This window comes from Bidens hawaiensis, unplaced genomic scaffold (genome assembly GCF_021521415.1).
Source record: "Bidens hawaiensis isolate Kalapana, Puna unplaced genomic scaffold, B.hawaiensis_p1.1 tig00008945_1, whole genome shotgun sequence".
Classification (NCBI taxonomy): Eukaryota; Viridiplantae; Streptophyta; class Magnoliopsida; order Asterales; family Asteraceae; genus Bidens; species Bidens hawaiensis.
Genome location: NW_027491649.1, coordinates 526,352 through 543,918, shown reverse-complemented (window position 1 = coordinate 543,918; position 17,567 = coordinate 526,352). Strand labels below are relative to the sequence as shown.

General features: G+C 38.8%; 1 pseudogene across 1 annotated transcript; it reads right to left on the bottom strand.

Annotated features, from left to right (window-relative positions):
• Positions 1 to 665: 665 nt before the first annotated feature.
• On the bottom strand, positions 666 to 6,759 carry LOC143530428 (uncharacterized; annotated as a pseudogene). The gene is made up of 13 exons (XR_013134849.1): positions 6,577 to 6,759; positions 3,749 to 4,622; positions 3,450 to 3,668; positions 3,166 to 3,383; positions 2,942 to 3,016; positions 2,780 to 2,851; positions 2,598 to 2,696; positions 2,436 to 2,504; positions 2,224 to 2,338; positions 2,052 to 2,120; positions 1,723 to 1,984; positions 1,534 to 1,642; positions 666 to 1,468 (listed from the first exon to the last, which is right to left on the bottom strand). The product of XR_013134849.1 is annotated as an uncharacterized LOC143530428 (transcript).
• Between the last annotated feature and the right edge of the window lie 10,808 nt (positions 6,760 to 17,567).

Below are 17,567 nucleotides of genomic sequence, written 5' to 3'. Positions count from 1 at the left end.
TTTGTTTTTAGCGTTGGTCTTCTTAAGTCGTTGAATTTGCTATAAGCATTATGTGTATAATGTATTAATCACATCATGTGTAAGTTAAGATATTTTTAGATTATTTATAGAACTCCAAATAGATATTTTTGGAAATCTTTATATGCAGTGTGCCAGGGTGGCAAAATGATATTTTCAGAATAATTGTTAATCAGAGATCTATACAAAAGTTCTTTAGAAGTTTACATCTCATTATAAAATTTTTTATAATGTTTGATATCTTTAAAAACATTTGAATATATGGTTAATGCATATTGGCTAAATAACAATTTCGTATATTTATCAATTCACTATTCACTCGATATAATTCTTTTGTAAGTGAATGCAAGATAAAATCTTAAAGTTCATAGAGAACAAGATTTCATATTAATAAAGTCATAACGTTTGTTTATGAACAAAAAGAAAATCCAACTATTTAGAAATATGTATTAAACACCAAAAGACAAAACTACAAATGTAAATCTTCCAAGATATAAAGCAGAAATACGATTAAAACTTGCAAAAACTAATGCTCATAAATATGAGCTTATATTTTTCAACATGTCGAAGTCATATCAATCCATAAAACTTGAATAAACAAACGTATACACATGCAAATCTATATATAAAAAGAAAGAATAATGACCTCAAACTCGTCGTCACAAGCAATTAACATCAAATATGACCAATATGCAAACCTAAAAAGCCTTCCAACCATCTATTGAATCTTTTCTCGGCGTCTCACTCTCGAATGAAGTCTTAAACGGTGCGTGTGACCCAAAAGGGTCCGCATCATCAAAAGACAGGAACCCGTGATTGAAATCAGAAGAATCATTTGAGTTACGCATGGAATCAAACCTTGAAAAGGATTCACGAGGCTCGAAAAGCGAATGTCCAAAATCAGACTCAGCATTACTGTGCATGGAATCAAATCTTGCAAGATTCCGAGAGGGGAAGAATCCCTGATTGGTTTCAGATTCTGAATCTTGTGCAGTACTACGGAATGAATCAAATCTGGAAAAGGAATCACGGGGAGTGTTGCTGGCGAAGGAATCAAATGTAGATAAGTGGTTAAATGAACATCTTCTGGACCATCAAACATGGGTGTGCTGGGAACCGAATCAGCAAAAACTGAAACGAATGGGCGTTGAGAATTACTATTACTATAAGCAGGTGTGCTTGGAACCGAATCAAAAGATGGAGCAAATGGGCCATGGTTATTGAACAAGTTGTTTCCAGTTGGGGATCCAGCATAACTATAAGCAGGAGTGCTTGGAACAGAATCAAATACGACTTTGTTCTTTCCAGTTGGGGATCCAGCATAACTATAAGCAGGAGTGCTAGGAACAGAATCAAATACGATCGTGTTCTTTGTTCTTATCGGGTTTAGCCCCCAACTATCAGAAGAATCAAATAACATATTTCCGTGAGAACTCTCTTGACCCACATCCTGCAAAAAGACACGTTTTAAATTATGACAAGATAAAATAATGTCAAGTAGGATCAACCAAATACCTGATGATTTGTAGCACTAAAATCCGAAGCAGAGTCTGAATTATAATGATTGTCAAATGTAGCATTGACCGGCTCATCAAAAGTTTTTTCATCCGAGAACACAGATTTACTGCACCATTAGATACAATTTCAATAATTGAACCCCTTTTTACCCCTAATAAATTACAAGTATTTGTAAAAGTCTCTCACCTTTGGGTTTTTACAGCATCAGGTGAACCGGCTTCGAGTATCTTAGATGGGCTTTCAGGTGGAGTGTTTACAGAGTTATTGGTATGTGGGTCTACTGATTCATCGACAGCTGGAGGTTTCTCGGATTCGTGGGTGGTATTTGAAGGAGATGAAGCTGTAGTTTCTTGGAAAGTAGACTTGTTTTGTACTGGTAAGGTCTTCTGTTTTGGAGGAGCTATAATGTTTTGAACATCAAGTGTAAGCTCTTTCACATATGTAAATCCTGCAAGTTTGATGTAAAATATACAACTTCCACATATTAAGGGGTAACATATAAAAGTTTTGCTTACCTTCGTCTTCAAACTTATCCCAATTTTCATCCCAGTCAGCTGCTCCTTCTTGAATGCCAACTTGCCAACCTAAACATTTTTACATAAAACAAACAATTGAGCAAATGAATGCAAGCAGACAAAGGGAAGACTTTTACAGCAATGTTGCAGTGGAGATGAAAACTGATCATACCAAAGGGAAGCTCAACCAGCAATGTTGGTTTTGCACGCAATCCATACATTTTGGAGCGCTCATTTAAGGCTTTTATTTGATCCTCAAGATCCGCTTGAATGCGATCAACTAGGGCCTAGCATTCAAGTTATATGGCATTATAAATATTTGTTACCAAGGGAATAACATAATACTTATATACCCTTAGCAAAATTGGTCAGCATAAAAGATACCTGAATATCATCAGGTTTCCCACCCTGATCTAGCTTGACAATTGCTCGATAAAGTTCCATCTTTTTTTCCTAGATATTTCAAGCACAGTATAATTGCTCAGTAAGGCTTTATCTTTGGGAAAATGGAGTATAAGTTGACCCTAAACAAGTTGATTAGTGAACCTGAATATCACGAAAAGTGGCCTCCTCAATAGTCAATTTAGAAGCTACATCTCCAGCCTGCTTGTATTTATCTTCATATTTCTTTGACAGTGATTCAACCTGGATAACAAGCTCCTCAGTCTCTTCTAAACACCTATCATGTAAAAATGGATACTTTTTTACTATATTCAGGGATATAATACCTCTCTTCTATCAGCAGAAACTCTTTCTATAAACTCATTCAATCGAGAATCACAGCGGCTCTTGTACAAAATCTGACATCAAAGAAAATATCATGTTGTTTGATCCCAGCAAGCAAATGTATTCACACAAAAGGCCAGAAACCTTAGAAATAGAGAACTTACAAGTTCCTGCATCTTGTTCCTGTAAAATTCGGTCTTCTGTTTAGCTTCAAATATATCTTTTTCGAGTTCACCAACCTGGCCCAGATAAAGTAGTGATCAGGAGTCAAGACAATCAGAAATGTGTAGATTCAAAGACCAAAATCAAACATCAGTTGTTTAAACTTTTACATCATTGCAAATTCATAGTAATTTATAATCAATAAAATTGAAATTATGTGTTTCACCTTTTTATCTGCCTCTGTTGCCTCCTTGAACTTTGAATTCAATGAATTCTGTTCTTCAGTACTAAGTTGGTCCACTAGATGCTTCTCTAAAACAGGAACTCTAGGTTTTTGTTTAGGCTGCACATCTTCGTTTATAGGAACTGGAACTGGACGAGGTGGCCTTGCTGCAGCATGGCTGACCTGTCCTTGGGCAATAATCCTATGTCCTTGTTGAACACCTAAGCAGAAAGAAGTACATTTAACGTGGCATAAACAAGACGGGTGTCACAAGAATAAGAATCTACCTGGCTCAGGTCTCCAAACTGGAGCACCATATGCAGCAGGTGGTTGACCAGATGGAGGCAACGGTGTCCCTTCAAATATAGCGCCAGCTGGCAGCACCCTAGGAAGAGGACGACCTTCCCTGTGCCGCTCCATAAGGTAGAGAGCAATACAAAATTCCTTTAAAGAAAGCATGCTGTCGTTGTCTTGATCAGATAAGTCCCATACCCGCATTATGATATCTGAAATCCAAAAATAAGCATAATAAAACTTTTAACTCTATAAAGCAAAAGAGGAAAATGATGCATTCAGCATTGCCTACCTCGTGGCAACTTCCAACTTAAAAACAGAGTCCGGGCCTGTTCACCAGTAATTTTCCCATCTTTGTCGGTATCTACTTCCACAAATACCTTGGTGTACTTTTGGACATTTGACTGTGTCATCTTTGGCCAAGGTTCAGAAGACTGATTAAAAGAAGCATTTTCAGCTCTAACAGGAGCACTGGAGATATTCTGTACATGAGTTTGCTGATTGTAATTCAAAGATGACTGCATTTTCTGGTTTTGACCATCAGTTGGTTGTTGACCAACGTTCATTTGGGATGATTGGCTACCATTAGATGTCAAAACAGGGGTGCTAGAACCTTTAGCTCCGGTCTCAGTAGTAGCAAAAGTATGACCATTTGGTTTGGATGAAAGCCCATTACTAGGAACTTGAGAAGAGTTGTTAGGCGCGGGCCCACCAGTCTTCTCATTAAGCCACTCATTAAAAAGGCTCGAAGTTGAAGGGCGAGGGCCTGCCGCTGTGTGTCCACCTGGCGGTCCATGACTCACACCATGCTGAGGTTGGATTGTGGTGTTAGGAAGTGGAGGTACGGGTGGCCTCATGCCTTGAGTTTGCTGAGATGGATAACCATGTGGTCCACTCATACCAACACTATGAGAAGCTGCAGGAGCACCACCACGTGTCTGCAGGGCAGGCGGGCCAGCGTTTAAGTTTGACTGAGGAACCATCAAGGCTGTGAGGTTGATTTGAGGAGCAGGAATTTGGGCAGAATTGGGTCCGTATAATGCTGCTTTCACTATTTCTGGAGTCAGATCTCTCTTACTTTGTGCAACCGTAACAAGTTTCAGAGAATTGTAAAACTCAGCCCGACCAAGGTAACCGGTTCGATTTTGATCAGAATATGTCCATATCTGAATAAAAAATTACAGCTTGTTAATCATCTTTTTATCATTTTAACACACTAAAACTATTAAAAAGGCATTCGAGAATAATCAAATGCGCTAGACGCACTCAAGACGAATAAGCCTCGCTGAGGGCCTAGGGTGCAAGGCGGAAAAAAAACACATTTAATGAAAAAAAAGAAAAATAAATTAGCATCTTAAAACTTGAATAACGTAGCTCAAATACCAAAAGTTCAAAACCCCAAAATTATCCAAAACCAAAAGTTCAAAAAGTAACAAATAGAAAAGGCTCAAATGATCATTGACATAATTTAATCTGTTTATAACCATATTGTTCAAACTTAAAAAACAGCCGCTTGTTCAACCTTAAAACATGTTTCTGGTTAAGGCAGCAGCTTGTTCAAGCTGTTTAAAGCATCTTTCTGGTTATAACAACAGCTTGGTCAACCTTAAAAACCGTTTTCACATGTTTCTGGTTTAAACATTAACCCGTTTCAACCTTTAGGAAAATCGTGTTGACACTTCTCTGGTCAAAACAGTAACCCGTTTCAACCTTTGAAAAAAAAACACGTTTCTGACCAAAAAACCAAACCGTATTCAACAGATTAAACTAGAAGAAAGATGATGGAAAAATATATGTATTTCTGAAAAGTACTAACCTTGATCTTCAATGGCTATGTGAATTTCAGAAACCGTAAAAGTCGATGATTATATAGAGAGATTGGAGTAAATTAAGTAAATCCCACTTATATTAGGTAAATATTTTATATAGGTTGGTGATAAATCAAAACAAATAAAAAGAAATCAATAAAATACGAAAATAGCTCCTTAAAGTCCGCCTTGACACTTAAGAGTTAAGATTGAGGATACTGAATGATACTATTGAGTATTGACTAACGTTAACACCTCATATCTTAATGTTATAAATAAAGCGGTATCAAACTATGGACCCACTATATGTAGCATTAGATGAATAGTGTTTATTTGCAATGGTTACATAAGCATTAGAAAATTATTACAAACTTTACTAGCTGATAGATACCCCATGACAGAAACTTAAGAATGATATTGGATCTTGTAAACTAAAATGATATAAACGAAATATTTATATGAGATGCACAAAGGAACGACATAACAAAAATTATAACTAAGTGACTGAAACTGAAGGCCAAAAACAACTAAACAAGATCAAAGAACATTAAACGTAAGAGTAACATGTGCTCAAGAAGAAAAATGGAACTTTTGTCATAAGTTACATTCGACTTGCAGTTAATGATTAAGATGTAGTCGTTTAACGTGAAAAATGTGTAAACTCTAAATCAAGAAATGGCTGAACCATGCAATGACTTGTTTAACGCCAAACAGACGGCGCAAGAACACCACCTGTGGCACTTAATGAGCAACTAAATTGTTTAAAATCTACAGTAGTTATTGCTTTTTGTTAAAGGTACTTGTTCTTAGTGTAAAACCTGAATGCAAGTGATGATGACTGATTAAGAATTCCAAATTAAACAAAGGCAGCTCTGTATAAAACTGATGTCAAAGGAGAAGCATCATGAGATAAATGACTTACATCACTGATCATAAATTCATAATCATAATAACCTAAACGTCTTTGTTAATGCTAACTGATGGATAACCTAATCACATCATAGACTTAATAATAATTAAAACAAAGCTATATGAATGCAATATGGAGCCACAAATTCCTGAATGTCTGTCTATACACAGCATCATCACAAATATATAATATTTATTTGCAATTGTAATGTAAACATGACACTTCAAATTAAACAACAACAACAACAATAATAATAATAATACTTGTTAAGCTTGTGCAATTTTCATATGAAATGTTGTGTTAAATTTGCAGCTCATTACATAAGATGATGATTTTAATACAATCATCAGATAGATACTAAGGCCTAAATTGAGGTGATACAAAAATAAAATATGAATAAACCTGAGCGAGAACGGGCGTAGGCAAACCAGAAGCTTTGAAGAAGGCAACAGCTTCGGGGCCACTAACCCGACCGTCATGATCCAAATCTGCTCTATTGAAGTACAATTCGAATTTATTTAATTTGTTCAAAGGAATTGGAAGATCGAAGGAAGAGACGTGTGGAAATGAAATAATTATATACATTCAGTACAGCAAACGTATAGATGTATAGTGAGTGTGTCACTGGATCATGTTAGGGTTCGTGGACTCGAAATCGATACAGAATTAAATGAATTGTGTTGACATCATTCATATTAGGGGCATATAAAGTAATTAATCGCTGGCTGTGTCTTTTGACGGAGAGTTGGAGACTGCCGCTGCCTGAAACAAAACAACACCATTTATTGTTATTATTTTGTGTTATATTATAAAAATAAGGTGGAAAATTTTAGTTAGTTTAAAAAGTAAATATTACCTTTTCATGATCATGATTAACTCAAAATTTCATTGTAATCTTATTTTTACAAGTTGTAGTGAAAAATTAACACATTTATATGACCCGAAACGACACAACCCAAAAGTTTGGATATCAAGTTATACACTAGCTATCGAGAAGATGGATACGGGTAGGAAAAACAACCATGGGTCCACCATTGCTTTTCGACAAGAATGATTGAATTGGCAATACATGGCGTGGGTGCACGTGAGTATGTCCAAAATGAACTTGCATAGGAAAACGGTTATGGACATTTTGCGCGTATTCCTGTTGTTTATAGTTGAACAGTAATATTTGATATCTAATTCACTCATAACATCCTATAATTTGCAAAATTCACTCACCAAGTGTATTGATGGGCTATGAATACTCTATGTATTACATGTTCGGTTTGAAGTCCTTGGTTGTTGGGCTTTTGGTTAGAAGATTAATAGTGGGCCGGTGTTATTAAATTAGTTAAGGGTCCATTTTAGTTTTCTTGGTCGCAATGATAGAAACCCTAGGTCCATCTCTATATATAGGGTATGTTTGGCAAATAGCTTTTAGAAGCTTTTAAGAGCTTTAAGCTTATAAGAAAAAACTCATATTCAATAAAAAAAACTTTGTTTGTTTAGGTAGCTTCAAGCTTTTAGGTTGGTAGAAAAAACTCTATATTTGAACGCTACTATTACTAGCGTTTAAGAAAAAGTACTTGAACTTCTAATAAATTTTGTTAATTTATATAATAATTACACATTTAACCCTTATTCATAACTAACTACCCCCAACGACTTTTTTAGGGGCCGTAACTTTTTCACATGTTAATAATTTTTTAAACAAATTACATCATAAAAAAAGCATTTTATTCTCATTAATTTGAGTATGATATTGTTATACTTCTTTAACTTTAAAAAACTAACATATTACGTGATTATCGGTTAGGATCGGTAACAAGTCGAGTCAGGTGAGCTATAGTCATGTGTAAGACCAAATTAGGGTCAGAGCAAGTTAATACAAAAAGGGTTAAATAAGTTCGTTTCGTGTCTGTACGCTTTTGAGTCGAAAGGGGCCATGTTAGAACATATTTCAGATTTTTTCAGTGCATGTTCAGAATGGGATTCAGATAAAAATAGGTTGGTTTTAAAAATTATCTATTTAAAATTACTGTATATTTCAGCTTTGTTTCTTGATTTTCGACATCAGTACACGCTTACTGCCTTTCAATGAATTACACGTCTACATTCGGGTTATATATGCACTATCATCAGGTGAATCGTGTACCGACACTGATTATTCGGTTGATGTTAGGTTGTGCGCCCTTCCGCCGCACCACGTGGGCACCCAACTAGTTTTATTAAAAGCTTTTGCAACTCTGTCAAACACCTAAACATATTTAAAAAACTACAGCTACCAGCTTCCAGCTTTCAGCCATAAGCTTTCAGCTAACAGCCACCAGCTAGTTTTGCCAAACATACCCATAATCATGTCATACAATTTCACATTTTATAGAACATAACTCGAAATAGAGAGTACGTTAAGATGAAGAAAGGTAAAAACAATGGAAGAATTGAGTCAAAATAGAGTGCATGTTTGATTGAGTCTTACCTATATCATACCAAAAAAACGAGTTTAATATTCAAAAAGTAATTATACATATGTGATATAACATAAATAAATGTAAAGTTTTATGATACTTCTACGTGATAAACATATTTTATAGTTATCAAATAATTTTAGAGGTAATAAAGTGAAATGACATAAAATAGAGAGAGTTGTACTTTTTTTTTGTCAAAACTTTATAAACAAAACCAAACACCTAAAGAGCAACCTTCATAATCAGAGAGAAGCTATCAAAGAAAACCACAAAAGAATTACATGAACAAGAATTTATACCACTTCATCCAATTTATATGTCTACTTTTTATCTTATACTTGTACCAAAGAAACTCTTTGTACTTTATATCTCCGATTATATCTTCTATCTTTACCGGTTTTTCTTCAAAAATTTTCTCGTTGCTCGCCTTCCAAATTCTCCAACAAACAATAATCACGATCCCGTAAAAAACCTCTTTCTCCACTTCGCCAAGCTCAATAGTTGTACTTGATAAACGTATTGAAGCAAAATTATATATGATATTGAGCTCTAGGAAGATGCGCTATTTAACTACTTATAATAATGTGTGGTGTGTAGGTACTAGGTAAAGTGTTAGAACAAAATTCCTATGAAGAAACCCCAATTGAAACCATCATTGATAGTGAGTGTTTGAGTGGGGAGTGTAAATGTGTGGTTGCATGAGATTCTTCTTTAAGATCTCACTGAGATGACCATGAACAATGTGAAGTCAAAGAGAGTTATTTTATTATATTCATGCTGGTTTGTTACAAAGAGAATGCACACATATATAATATTCTAAGGGAATCTTCCTCTATGACCGTTGCACCTCAGGCTCTCTCTATTGACCATTGGTCCCTTTGACTGGGGTTGGAGGCCGGTTATTATCCGCTGGACAATCTTTTCCCTCCAAGATGCTGTCCATTTCACCTCTGAGATATTCAGGTTAATAGGGACATGTCGGTGGTTGACCTTGGACTTTGTTTGGAGTGCTTGGGCTGCCATTGGGCCAGGTTTCTTGGGCTGTTTGTTGGGCCTCATTCGACCTAGTCTCTTCATCCTATAAATCCAAACTTTATTTATATATGGACTTTAATGTAGATGCTAAAAGTTGTTTCTTGAAATAAATTTAAGATATGATGGGTCATCCGATCCCTCACCCACCCGCCTTCAAATTAATAGAATATAAATGAAATATTATAGGTGTCAATTTTAGATAACTAGGTGATTTGAGATTGACATTTCCATAACTAAAAATGTTGTATCATACAAACCAATGGCAAACTTTATACAGTTTAAGCCCATGTTTAAAGTATTTATACAGTTCATTTTTGAGGCGATAACATAAGCGCATAACTGCATGGGTCGGTTTGATTTTAAGCTCTGACCTAATTTTTTGGTTAAGATTGTTTTGAAAACTGATAGCTTAAATATTCGATTAGTTATCGGTTATGCATTTAAGGTTGGTTTGGTTTTATGTTATTTAACGAAAATTAGAATTGGGCAAACAAAATTAAAAGTGGATTACAATTTTAAACTAAAGTTAGAGAGTTAATTTTTTAGACTTTCAAACTAATGGGTTAATAATGTCCTACTTTGTGGGCAAGGCAACATATTTATGGTTTTTTGTTGCAAAATTCTCTCTTTTTTCTTTTAATACTAAAGTCTCTTTATTTGGTATTGTGAAGAGGTAGGTCCCAGCAGAGGTGGTTAGGACCCGCAAGACTCCCTTAAAAGGAGACGTCTGCGCAGTTGAACACGCAAGACTCCTTAAACGGACGTCTGCGCAGTTGAACACGCAGACTTCACCATAGGGACGTCTGCGCCGCGACCTACCAGACCCGCAGGACCCACCACGCTCAGAGTTGTGACGACCTCACATGCGGTACGCAAGCTGGTCCCGCAGGAAATGCCTCCCTATGGTTTCCAAGTAACCCGCCTGTTCCCGCAGGCGCGGGTACCCGCCATTAGGGACTGGCCACCCGCGCAGCATGGCTACACGCATAAGGCTCAAACTCGTAATAATTCAGTAGTCACCTGAAGAAGGAATGAGCAAAGCCGGGAACATTCCCGCATAAAGGCGGGAGGGGGAAAACTCCCGCCTAAATGAGCCAGTCCGTATAATAATGGAGGATCTTTTGTGATACCTGACGAGGTATGGACAAAAGATCTGACCAAAGATACGACAGCTCACTGACAGCAGCATGGCTGACAACACGCCACAGCACTGTGACCAATAGCCGCCGCCTGCTCACCAACTCCTGCCATACCACGTGCCTAGCATGTAGTTGGTGGAAAAGGAAAAGTGAACAGCACGCCTGGTCACTGTCAGCCGCTACCTATCCACCAATTACCAGCAGAGCACGTGTGTAGGCCACAGTTGGCAGAGTACTAGGCCGGCTAAACCTCCTTGGAAACCCACATTCGGCTATAAAAGACATCAAATGGTATTATCATTTCATAATCTAATATCTTGTATAATTTACCTGATAACTGCTCTAGTATTAATAATATACTTTTATATTCAAAGAGTAATATAGACCGATTCTCACGCCGGAGGGTGGTCACAAGGAGGAACCCCCCCCCCCCCCTTCTTAGTGACGAGCTCACGGTGTCTGTTTTGCAGGTTATCGGAAGAACCATCTTGCCGGAATTAACCCCTCGTGGGAAACGTCTATCTAACCCTCAGGTTAATTGTAATCTGACCGGGTTCGACTGGTGTTTCTTCATTGGCGCCATCCGTGCATAAAGCTAGAACTTTATTTCTCCCCAGTTTCTTCAAAATTTCTGGAAAGATGGTTAAGGATACTCCGGTCCCGAAACCGAGTAACCAAGACATTCCGGTAATTACAACCCCAGCTATAAGGGGGAATACCGAGTACACAAACTTTACGAACACTACCCCAGCTACCCAAGCCGGGGCAAGTGAAGTAAATAATCAGACACTGGGATTCACCGATACCCAGTTAGAAAATCAACAGACGAGGCTCCCCTGCCAAACACTCGATGAGGTTAAAGCGTGGGCCGAAGCACGTCAAAGAGAGTTCCAAGCTGAGTTGGATGAACGTTTACGTTCACTCCAACAAGTGGAAGAATTCGAATACGACGATGATTCGGAGGAATCCGAGGAAGACGCGAACCCTCGCCATAGGGCGAAAGGGAAGCGTAAAGAAACGGATTCCCAACCGAGAAGGCGTTTTGGAGAAGCATTCAGTCCAATAAACGTGGGCAACAGCCCACGGGACTTCTCCAAAACATTCACGCCAACTGCGGCAAGGGTGGGAACGTCCAAATTCGCAAGGGACATTGCGGAAGCAATCGCCCCAAGAAGTGCCAAACAAATGTCCAACATAGGCACGTACGATGGTATTTCTGACCCTGACGATCACTTGAACAGATTCATCGCTGGGGGCGACCGTCAGTAACTGGACGGAACCCACGTGGTGCTATATGTTCCAAATGACGCTGGTCGGGGCAGCTAGAGCGTGGTTCGACCGTCTGCCGGTCCACCACATCTACGACTGGGCAGACTTCCAACAGAAGTTCAGCCAACACTTTAGTCAGCAAAGAAAGTACACTGAGGAGCAGTGGACAATCCTCAAGTGCGTCCGAGAGGAGGAAGAATCTTTGCCTGACTTCATCACTCGCTTCAACTCGAAGAAGCTAAGCCTGGGCAACGTTAGCGAAGATCTCGTTCGCGCCGCTTTCATCCAGGGCGCAAACGACCCGGAACTCATCCGCACCCTAACGGGCAAAGATGGCATGCCATCCACATGGGATGCCATCATGACTGCAGCTAAACGCTTTGCGGAAACCGAAAGGCAACTGGGTAGAGATCTTCCACAGAGCACGAACCTCTACACCCAGAAGACAAGGGAAAACAACGTCCTTACCGCCCGATTAAACAAAAAGCGGAAGCTGGGCATTAGGCAGTCGAGGGTAAACTTTGACACCCCGTCCGGTTTCCAACATCGGTTGGGCGGAAGAGATAACGTGAAACCTGAGAAGAACTCCAGGTGGACGCCACTCACAAAGAGTGTGACCGAGATATTCGCCACGGAGGAGCTCCCGTGGCCAAAGGCTCCTTTTATCCGACATCGCCACAATGCTGACCGGAGAAAGTATTGTGATTTTCACAAAACCAAAGGTCACAACACTGAAGAATGCCTAGATGTAAAGGACTTGGTCGAAGCATTTGTCAAGGATGGGACACTCGCGCACCTTGTGGCGAAGTGAGCGTCGAGCAGGCTGATGCGTGAACCCCAGCTGGGGAAACGCACGAATAAAATCGCAGCTTCAACGGAGACTACATACTGCGTAAACAACGAGATCCCGAACAAGATACATGTCGGCTCGATGGTGCTCCCATCCAAGCCACGTCTAATGGGAGCTCAATTACACAGTTTATGTAGATCAATTCCAAATTTGTAAAGAAAAGGCCTAGAGCCACTTCTAATGGAAACGATTCTCCTTCAAATTGAAGCTGATGATTTTACATTTTTATTTTATGAACTTTGCACATGGAGATGCCGGTATCCGCCGCATCAAGTGAAGAATCGTTGCGCAGGGAAGGCGGCAAAACCCGCACAAACCCAAAAGCATCAAACCTTCACGCAGGTCAGTTAAAGGGGAAAGGTTCAGCCATCCCACTATGTGAAAGTGCCGGTATATCCGCATGAATCCTGGTAGAGGAAGCTGAACACTAACCTATTAACAACCACGCGTTGAACGGTCGATTCGAACACTAATGCCGGTATTCACCGCATCAAGTGAAGAATCGTTGCGTGGGGAAGGCGGCAAAACCCGCATAAACCCAGAAAATGACAAGACCTTCACGCAGGACAGTTAAAGGGGAAGAGTTCAGCCATCCCACTATGTGAAAGTGCCGGTATACCCGCACGAATCCTGGTAGCGGAAGCTGAACACTAACTCATTAACAAACCGCGCGTCGAACGGTTAAAAGTCATTCTGAAAGGATAAGGAAAAATCTACGCGCAGGTCAGACATAGGTAAAGTTTAGCCATCCTACCAAGTGCAAGTGCCGGTCCTATCCGCACACTCACAAAGGGGGAAGCAAAACTTCAACCTACTGTCAACCACATTCAAGGTTAACTTATTCTAAACACTTGGGAAATCGCTAATTTAAACTAAGTATGCAAGTCATATAAGGTTTATAAAGCAATGAACCCAAAGGAAATAACAGTCTTATCCGCAAAAAGATTTGTATTTCACGAAAGATATATTACAAGAATGGCCGGGTAACTACCCGCCTACAAAACAAAATCTATAGTCTATCCTAGCAGCGGGAAGGGATCTTCAGAATCAAGCTTCAGGACCACTTCCACTTGGACCCGCCCCATCAGTAGAGCGTGGCGGTTCAAGGAAAGCCTTGAGGATAGCAAGTCCATCATCAGCAGCAGCAACTTCCTTCACCTTCTCCACCACCGGATGCGGGAAGGCGGCATATTGGTTCACCGCTTGGTCATATGCAGCTTCGGTGTCCACATTGAACAAAGGGAAGTTGGAAGGCGGGACGCCTTTCTCAACGAACCCTAGACCAAGCAGGAAGCCGGCCTTTTCCCCATCCTCATGAGAAGCGTTGAGGGCTGCGCTCATGGCATCATCGTAAGTAGTCTCTGAGAAGACCCGATGCACAACCTACAAAGAAAATACAAGTATCAAACACCTTTTCTATGCACAAAGGAAAGCGTGAAGACGTAAAGCTAAACATACCTGAGACAACGCTTCTCGAAGAAGCCATTCCTTGGCAACCAGAGCCTCTTGGAGGGCGGCTTGAGCTTGGGTGCGGGCGCGTTCGGCTTCGCTTTTGTTAAGGTTGGCAAGTAGCACTTCCTTTGCAGCAGCCTCTTCAACGCCCTTAAGCTTCCGCTCGGTGTGGTCAAGCACGCCCCTCTGGTCCAGGATCTCTTGGAGCTTCTTGGCATCTTCCATCGCCAAGGCATCATGAGCACGTTGGAGAGCCTCTAATTTGGCCTTGAGCTCCTCGTTCTCCACGCGTAAAGGCTCAGCAACGGCTTCAGCCTTGGTGGCCCTCTCGGTTGCGTTCCTCGCAATCTCCTTAGCCAGCCGAAGCTGTTCGTTAACAGCTTGGGCAGCCTTGGAGCGGGCCTCGAGTCGCGCTTGAACCTCAACCTCGAGGGCCTTGAAGGCCTTCTCCTTCTCCGCAGCAGCTGCGGCCAACTGTTGGTTCTCCTCTCGAAGAGCCCGCGCTTGAGATACTTCCTTGGCGCGAGCTGCTTTTAACTTGTCGTTTTCACGACAAAGCAGCTCGACGCGCGGCTGCATCCGGGCCTGGAGAACCCGAAGCTCATTGGTTAGCCTACCCTCCTGGTAGCTAGCCATGGCTTCCCCCAACGCACCATGGGGAGCAGCGTGGCGAGCCCATTCCACGCACTCCACAGGGGTACGAAGGGTTGTTCCTCGGCGGATGTTTCATCGCGGAACATACACTTCATTGGAATCCGACACTGCAAAAGAAACAAAGCAGTTAGGAAAAGATGAAGAAAAATATAAAGGCCAAAAGAACCCTACGCACCTGTAGGGTCGATCACAGGCCGATAGCCACCGAACCCATCACCTGAACCTAAGGGAAATCCATCCGAAAGGTCGGGCAGATGGGAAGGTGACAAAGATTGGCGAGAAGCCCCGCGCGTACCTGATGGGAAATCCATCGACTGGTGTTTCTTCATATTGTTATAAATAATAATTATGAATATAACCTATGATAGCATGTTTGTTGCTGATGTCACATCAATGTATTATTATCATCATATATTAAATTAATAAAACAATAAACATATATTTATCATATATAATAATCAAATTAATTAAAAAGATTTATAGTTTCACTATATCATCTCAAGCTACATAATCTTTAGGACCCTAGAAGCCCGTTTGGAACTTGAACCAATTATTAACATTAGGTCAATTATGAGGTTCGATATTTACTATTAATTGGGTCTGGGTCCAAGTCAAGTTTGACGGTTGAGACTTGTTTGATCACTCCTAACTACTTGTACAGTGAACTATCAAACCATCAAGGTAATTTACTTTAATAGTGGACCGTACTTCTTAAGGTTTTTCATGGTCCGGTTCTGACGGTTTTTAGGTTAAATCGTTGGTCACGTTTTTTTTAATTTGAAAACTCAAAACTGAACCGAACCGAACCGAACCATGACAATCAGTTTGGTACTTTGGTTTCACGGTTCTCTCAGTTATTAATCATTTTTTTAAGATTAATGATTTTATTAGTTGGTTATCATTGTTTATGTGTTAATTTTGTGAAGGTTTACTCACTTGAAATCGGGCCTGTGTATGATGTGTGGAAAAATATTGCAGTTTTGGGTATGCAACATTTATTATTTTTTTTTTGGTCTTTACTTTTTTTTTATAAATTATTAATAAATAAAAATTTTAAAAATATATATTTAACCAATTTCAATATTCATATACAGGGACTCAAAATCAAGTTTAGATAAAGAAATAAGTAATTATTTGAAGATAATGTTGGATTCGCAAATTCCTTTGGTTCAAGGTTATCGCCTTATCGGATGATAAAAAATTGCTTTTAGCAAGATGCCGGTAAGAGGTTACTAATCGGTTCTTGAACGAGGAGCTATAGATTATGACAAACGAGTTTGAATGTCTTTTTCTTTCATTAAAGAAATATTTAGTAGTTAAGGAAGATTATGTTTTAAAGTTTGTTTATAAAAAGTCTACTATGTAATGTAATTTTTTTTTAAGTATATGACTTTCAATATTATGTTTATGTTTGAATAAGACTTGCAATTATAATCATGTTACCGTCTAAAAGAATATTTAAAAATATGTTGTCGTTTGAAACTATATATATATGTTTTTAATTGATGATTTTTTTTTTATTTCCACCCGTGTCGTACACGGGTTAATAACCTAGTTAATTAATAAAACAATAAACATATATTTATCATATATAATAATCAAATTAATTAAAAAGATTTATAGTTTCACTATATCATCTCAAGCTACATAATCTTTAGGACCCTAGAAGCCCGTTTGGAACTTGAACCAATTATTAACATTAGGTCAATTATGAGGTTCGATATTTACTATTAATTGGGTATGGGTCCAAGTCAAGTCTGACGGTTGAGACTTGTTTGATCACTTCTAACTACCTGTACAGTGAACTATCAAACCATTAAGGTATGCTCATTTCCCACGATAAATAATACATGAGATATGTAGTTTTATATATTAGATTTAGAGACGTGATCGAGACGAGTTTAGTTAACACGGTATCGAGCTTAAGGTAACTCAATTATAAAACTTTAAACTTGACATGATGTCGATCGAGCATTTATTATCAAGCTCGAGAAGTATTATCTTATCAGAACTTTTAAGTTCGGATTGACTCAACTCAACCAGGTTATAATAGATATAATGTTGTAAAATACATATACACAAACAACTAAAATACGAAATGTCACAAGTTCTAAAAATCTCACATGATTTACAAGTCAATCTAATATAATATTCTAGAGGAAGACATAGTAGTCTACTTGCGTAGTTGAAGCTTGACCTTAATTCTTTAATCGAGCCAATCTAATTTTTTTCTTTTAATAAATCACAAGTTTCCACCCTACTTGAAAATATAAATATAAAGTCTGCTTATAAAAACTAAAATAATTTTGCTGATCAATCTAGCAAGGTGTTACCTAATTCTTAATAATTGACTATTGCAACTCAAAATAAAATAAACCACGTTGTAAGTTTTAAATCATATATGTTATTAATAAAACTAACTACTTATTTACAACAATCAACGAATAAAGCCCGACTACATAGATAACTTAACAGTAAAAGACGACCTCATACGCACATGATCACAAACCTTGTTGGGTAGTCTAAACCCACTATGTCCTGTTT